Raw genomic sequence first — 6,489 nt, forward strand, 5'->3', positions numbered from 1 at the left:
ATTTATAAAATTCACTTAATATCATAAAAATATAGTGGTACATATTATTAATGTAATTATATTACGTGTGGTCAAAATATCATTGTATCACATATCTATTTGATAAAATAATATTGATAATAATAATAATAAGTAAAAGTAGTATTATTTTGTAATAATAATAAGTATTATTATAATAATAACAATGTTTATATTTACTAATTATTATAATAAAATTGATAATTCTAATCATGATAATATTAGTAATAACAATACTTTTTAATATTAACTATATTAATAATAAGATAATAACTCTATTTTATCATAATAATACTAAAATGATAATAGTAATGATATTTCATGATATTTTAGTAAAAATGATAGTTTTAATATAAATGATATTTTTAGAAATAATAATAATGATAAAAATAATGAAATCGATATTTTTTCTCTTAAATCAATATCTTACAATATTTTAATTTCATCATGATACCCATACTCATTATTTCCTGATCGATTTGTTCAATAGCTTTTAGTTCTCTTTTATATCGCATTCATAATAATGATAATAATAGTAATCATAATAATTAGGGGTTACTAATATTAGTTTTAATTATAATAATATTAGTGATAATAAATATTATGATGATAATACTAATAACTATGTTAATGATGATAATAATAATAATACTAATTATAACTTTAACGATAGTAATAATAATAAAATAATAATTTTTAATGATAATACTTTTTATTGATATTGATAATAATAATAATAATAATAGTAATAATAATAATTAGATAAAAACTAGAACGACGATAATAACGACGATAATAATAATCATTTTTTTAATAAAATACAAACTTCAATTGACTATAACTTCTAATCCGTTCATCGAAACCGTTCGATACCTAAATGAAAAGTTCTTAATTTTTCGCTAGCTTTCCGACGACATGCATATCTTATACCTTATCTCAACCGCATATGTAACTAATTCAGGATTTAACATAACCTATCTAATGGCAATATCAAAAGTACAAGCATGCATAATCCTATATACTCGAGCACTAGTCAGGGATACACTATTAATAAATAAAAGTTAATTTATGAGTACTCACGTATCAATATTGAGATTCAATATTGCAGGAAAGGTACGTAAACGCGACGGAGATGATAAACACTAGGTTGACCTTTGACTCGTGATCATAACCCCCAAGCAATACCCATAACCTCCATAGCTATAACCCATAATTTCCTTAGCTTTATCCCGCTCGAAAAACCCGTTTTAAAATAACTCGCTCATGACATCGTCGTAGTATTTTATGTATAATAATACTAATAATAATAATAATAATAATACTAATAATAATAATAAATATAATTATAGAGAGAGTGTGAGAGATAGGTAGTTAGAAAACAATTATGATCGATCATATATATATAGGTATATAAATAATATAATAATATAATATAATATTAAAATAAATAAAAAACATGTTAAATAGTGAGCCGCCACAAAAATATGTTGACATAACATTACGCGTTTCGTGTAGATAGGTATGCGATCCGCGTATGGTGTCTTCATGAAAGTTGTAGATTTTTGAGTTACGGACGTCTGGACACCGGAATCAACCTTTTTCGATTCAGTATGATTTAGTTATGATTTTTCTCATGAAAGTGCGCATGCTTAGTGATTTCCATTATTTTAACTTGCGATCTTGAGATGAAATGTTATAGTCTTTTGGTGCCCATTAGAAATCTTTAATTTATCTTTATTTTTATTTTCATATCATTGAAATTCCATAAAAACATTTTATAATCAAATTCTATTATATCGAAAGAATAAAAATGTTTTCGTACGTTTGAAACTAAATCAAATAATACTATAAGGTTTAGTTTTTCCAAAACTACTTATATTCAATATCATTTTATTAAAAGGTTTAAATAATAGAAATTGTTATATCATAAAACATTTTTATTTCATAAAATAAAATCATATAATATATAAGTCATAATGGATTTCTAGTTTTTACTTACAGTTTATTCGTAAATCGCAGGTTTAAGTCCAATGGACAATTAAACGTATGAAATCGTTTTAAATCAACATATCCATTTGCTTACCTTGTCGACATCCATTTACATTTCATGTTCTTACTATTAATTTTATGAAAGTTAAATAATTAACTTATCAAGAGTCACGAGAAAGTTATTGTAAAGCATGCATTGAAAATTAAACAGGAATCTCTACTAACTTTTGTCCAGTTACCGTTAATTGACAATTTTGTTCTTACTTGTAAATCACTTTACCAATCATTTCGAATACCGTTAAAAAGGAAAGGTTTTCTAAATCAAAGTGGACCTTTCAACAGAGACTCATAATCATACAATGTATCTGATTAATAAATCATTTGATATTACCTTTTAATTCCGTTGAAAAATATCTTGAAATAATTACATTCATGTAAAGTATTATTCATCTAATACCTTGTTAACATTCTCAATTCATATAATAGATTTCGTAACTTATTTTCATATTAATCAAACCGTTTAATGTTTCATTAATATTTCTCAATTTAATAATCACACATATGTATATATTCATACATATCTATTTACACATAATTGTTTGTGAATCGTCGAGACCAGTCAAAAGGTAAATGAATACATGAACATAGTTCAAAGTTTTTGAGATTTCAACATTACATCCTTTGCTTATCGTGTCGGAAATATTAAATCATATGAAGATAAAGTTTAAATTTGGTTGGAAATTTCCGGGTTGTCACAGTACCTACCCGTTAAAGAAATTCCGTCTCGAAATTTGATTAGGATGGTCATGGCTAACAATAAGTAGGTTTTCATGACTCATATAAGCTGAAAATTAGAGTTTTATCATCATTGAGTAATATAGAAAAACCATTTGATTTTGTGTAGAGTACAAGTGAAACTATCACAAAAGAGCGAAACGAGTAAGTGTAGATTCGTCATACCTTTTGACACAGACCGGATTGATTTCCAGAGTTCAAGGGAATTGGAGAAAATCTTCGTAATAAGATTTGATTCTTCGGAAATCAAGGAAATTAGGATCCGCTTTAAATACGATCATCTGTTTTGATTGCTCTGTCGAATATATTTTTTTTTCTATAAATCCACCCCCTTTGTTTCCTTAGAACTCACACCTTTCATTCTTTCTCCCTCAACTCATATTGTAAAGTGTTCGTCAATATGTTTCATCCAGTGCTGATTCTTGATATACTCCTCACTTTCATATCGGTCATTCTTCTTTTTCATCTACCACCGGAAGAATCTATTTACTTCTACTATACTCTTGGGTTTTTAGTGTTTCTAGTTCTCCCATATCTTTATATTGCTATATGCATCGATATATACGGTTTGTAATTTCTGGGTTGTTGTTGGGTTTTATATCTTCCCTTATATTTTGATGTCCCTGCTTCTGTCTTCTATAACCATTGTCATCCCCAGTTAATGCTCTCTTTTATTTGCTACGATTTATACACCAATTTCTATTTCTGAGTTTTGTCCTTTCGTTTCTTCTTCTTACGATTAAGCACCTCTTGTAATGATCCAGAATTCGCAGATATGATTTTCGGAATGAACATTGTTAATGTTCTAATAAAGAAATGGTAATGGCACGATTTTGATTTGTTAAATTACCAGAATATCCTGAAAAAGACCGAATCATCAAGAAAATATTTTCTTGATATTTTAGAGGTTAAATAGAATACAAGAGTCGTGTAACATAGCACATGATGACGTTATGATCTGTGAATCATCATGTTCCATTTTAGAAACTCAGCATGACTTACTGTAATATAATCACGTTGATCAAGTGTCATTATATTATACTAACTCATGCTTCAGTTCCCAACACTACTTCAAAAATATTCCTATTTTAAACTCGAAAGTTTCAGAATTTAGATACTAAACTAGTTTCTTTTACGATGTAATACAGACAGCGCGAAGAGGTAAATGATAAGAATAATTATGGAAATATCTCCAGAAATATGGAGGATATTTATAATGAAAGATACGATGATATCTTAGAATTTCTAATATCAGAGGATAATGAAAAATATTGTTTGCAAGGATTTAGAGTCAGAAGCAAGGTATTCATTAATGACTTCAGCGTATACTGAATCATTTAGATTCTTTGAAGGCAGGTTTATTCTTTATGATTTATCCACAACTTCCTTCATACTTTGCTCAATCCGTTTTCCAGTTCCAACCTTCTCTTTTTCTGAGCTTTGCCAATACATTATTCTTTTATCATTAAACTTTTTACTGTCAAGGTTGTCTACGGTTTCTGCTGCTTCATTCAGTTTTTCCAAAAATTCGGAGAACTAAATCGTAGATTGGGGTGTTTTTCAGATACCTCACATTCGAAATATATAAGTCCATGAGATAGACGTTATATATAATTGTTGGCGTAGGATCGTCGCGAGATTTCAAAATACTGATTGCTAATTCCCGATAATTCGTATGGCAATTCTCGTTACAAGATGCAGATGAGTAAATGATGGGGTTTTGATAAATATAAAGATTTTTCGGAAAATTAAAGATCAGTGAAGTTGTTAATAAGTTTACTACTAATGTGGCGAGATATGAAAGGTTCCCCAATAGCGATGGCAAAAGGCAACGTATCGATTGAGGTTATAATAAGACTGTTTTGATTGAGAAGTCGAAGTTGACTTGCTGGAGCTGTGACAAAACTGTCTATTTTGAAATGGAATTGAAAATTTATTTTAGCTAATAAATGCCAAAGGGTCTGACACATTTACGGGTTAAACTATGGCTTTGGGTTTCGAGAGTTTTTCAGGTGTATATCTGTGGGTAACATGTGGTTGGATCATCATCTCGATTGCTCATTATTTGAAGTGTCTTCAAGAATTTCGGAGGGTTTGAACGTATATTGTAATCGTATGATGTTCTAACACAGTTTTGAAGTCAAAGTATAACTTAGAAAGATATAGGAATCTAAGAGTGATGATACTGGTTATATTTCGAATTGATTTTTGCGATTTCAAATTCAGAATATGTAATTGAAATTGAATGAGTATGGTTGTTTTGATTTCTATAGAAGAATGTATGTTGTTGTGAAAGTAGGGAGTATAATGGATGATTTGCTGAATCAGATTCGAAGAATGTAACATATTAATTGTGAATTTATATATCTCTCGGGTAATACCTACCCGTTAAAAAAAAATTTCACAATTAATATTTTGTACAAAAGAATTTTATTACAGTCTTTATGAAAATATATATATGTATATTTTTTTTTCAGATGTAACATAGATTTAATGAGTTAATGTTAAATTAAACTCATTTAATTTACGGTTGAAACTAGAATTGAATAATCCCTAAAGGCTTTAAAAAGTACATAACTTTTACGCAGTATTTCTTTAATGACATTGAAATTATGAATCAATACTTCGTTATTTGTTGATGTATGATGTTCGGTTCGTGGAATTCTTGTGAATTTTGCAAAGTACGAATGATGTTATCTGAAAAGTTTCGGGTACATCGATGATGAAAGTGTAAAATCAAATATATACTTGATTTATTATGAATTGAAATTTTTTGAATTGCGACAGAGATTGTAATTAACGATGGTTAAGTTGCGGCCGAAGGACGTACATTATTGCATATTTGTAATATGAATTAACCGAGTAGTTAAGATTCACACACAATAGCTTAGCACGGAAAGATTTATTTCAATATATATATATATATATATATATATATATATATATATATATATATATATATATATATATATATATATATATATATATAATATACATATAATTTCTTCAGAGGAAATGAGTTAATTCTTCATAACTCGTTGATACAATATACACGTTATTGATTCGTAATGATGTCCACAGTGATTCTTGAACTGACGAAGTTTGTGATGTTATCGGTGTTGTTGATTCGGATGTTGACTGTACTGACGATGTTGGTAACGCTGACGGTACTGTTGATGCTGTTGGTAAAGCAAGTTTAGCTTGTTAATCACACACCATTTTTGTCAGGGTTTCTACTCTTCCTTCTATCATTTTGGTTCGCTTAACTAATTTATGGTTAGGGCTAGATTAGATAATCTCTAAGACTTTAGAGATTACATAATCGCAGCGGAATGTTTCTCCAATGAAGTTATGAATTAATACTTCATCAGTTATTGTTGTTGGTACTCCTTGGTATCTATGGTGCGTATGACGTTGATGCTCGTGGGACAGATTGTGAAGTTGAGGTTTACGATGCGGTTGTGGTTGGAGGTGGTAATGGTACTGTTGGCGTTGATGATGGTGGTACTGGTTATGCTGTTGATGCTGCTACTGGTGTTTGTAATCTCTGCACCATATTCTCCAAAGCCACTACCCGAGCGCGAAGCTCGTTGACTTCTTCTATTACACCGGGGTGATTGTCGGTTCGGACGAGCGGATAAATAAAATCTAAAATTTGATGTAATATATAATCGTGACGAGATACTC

The sequence above is a fragment of the Rutidosis leptorrhynchoides genome, chromosome 11, assembly GCF_046630445.1.
Source record: "Rutidosis leptorrhynchoides isolate AG116_Rl617_1_P2 chromosome 11, CSIRO_AGI_Rlap_v1, whole genome shotgun sequence".
Classification (NCBI taxonomy): Eukaryota; Viridiplantae; Streptophyta; class Magnoliopsida; order Asterales; family Asteraceae; genus Rutidosis; species Rutidosis leptorrhynchoides.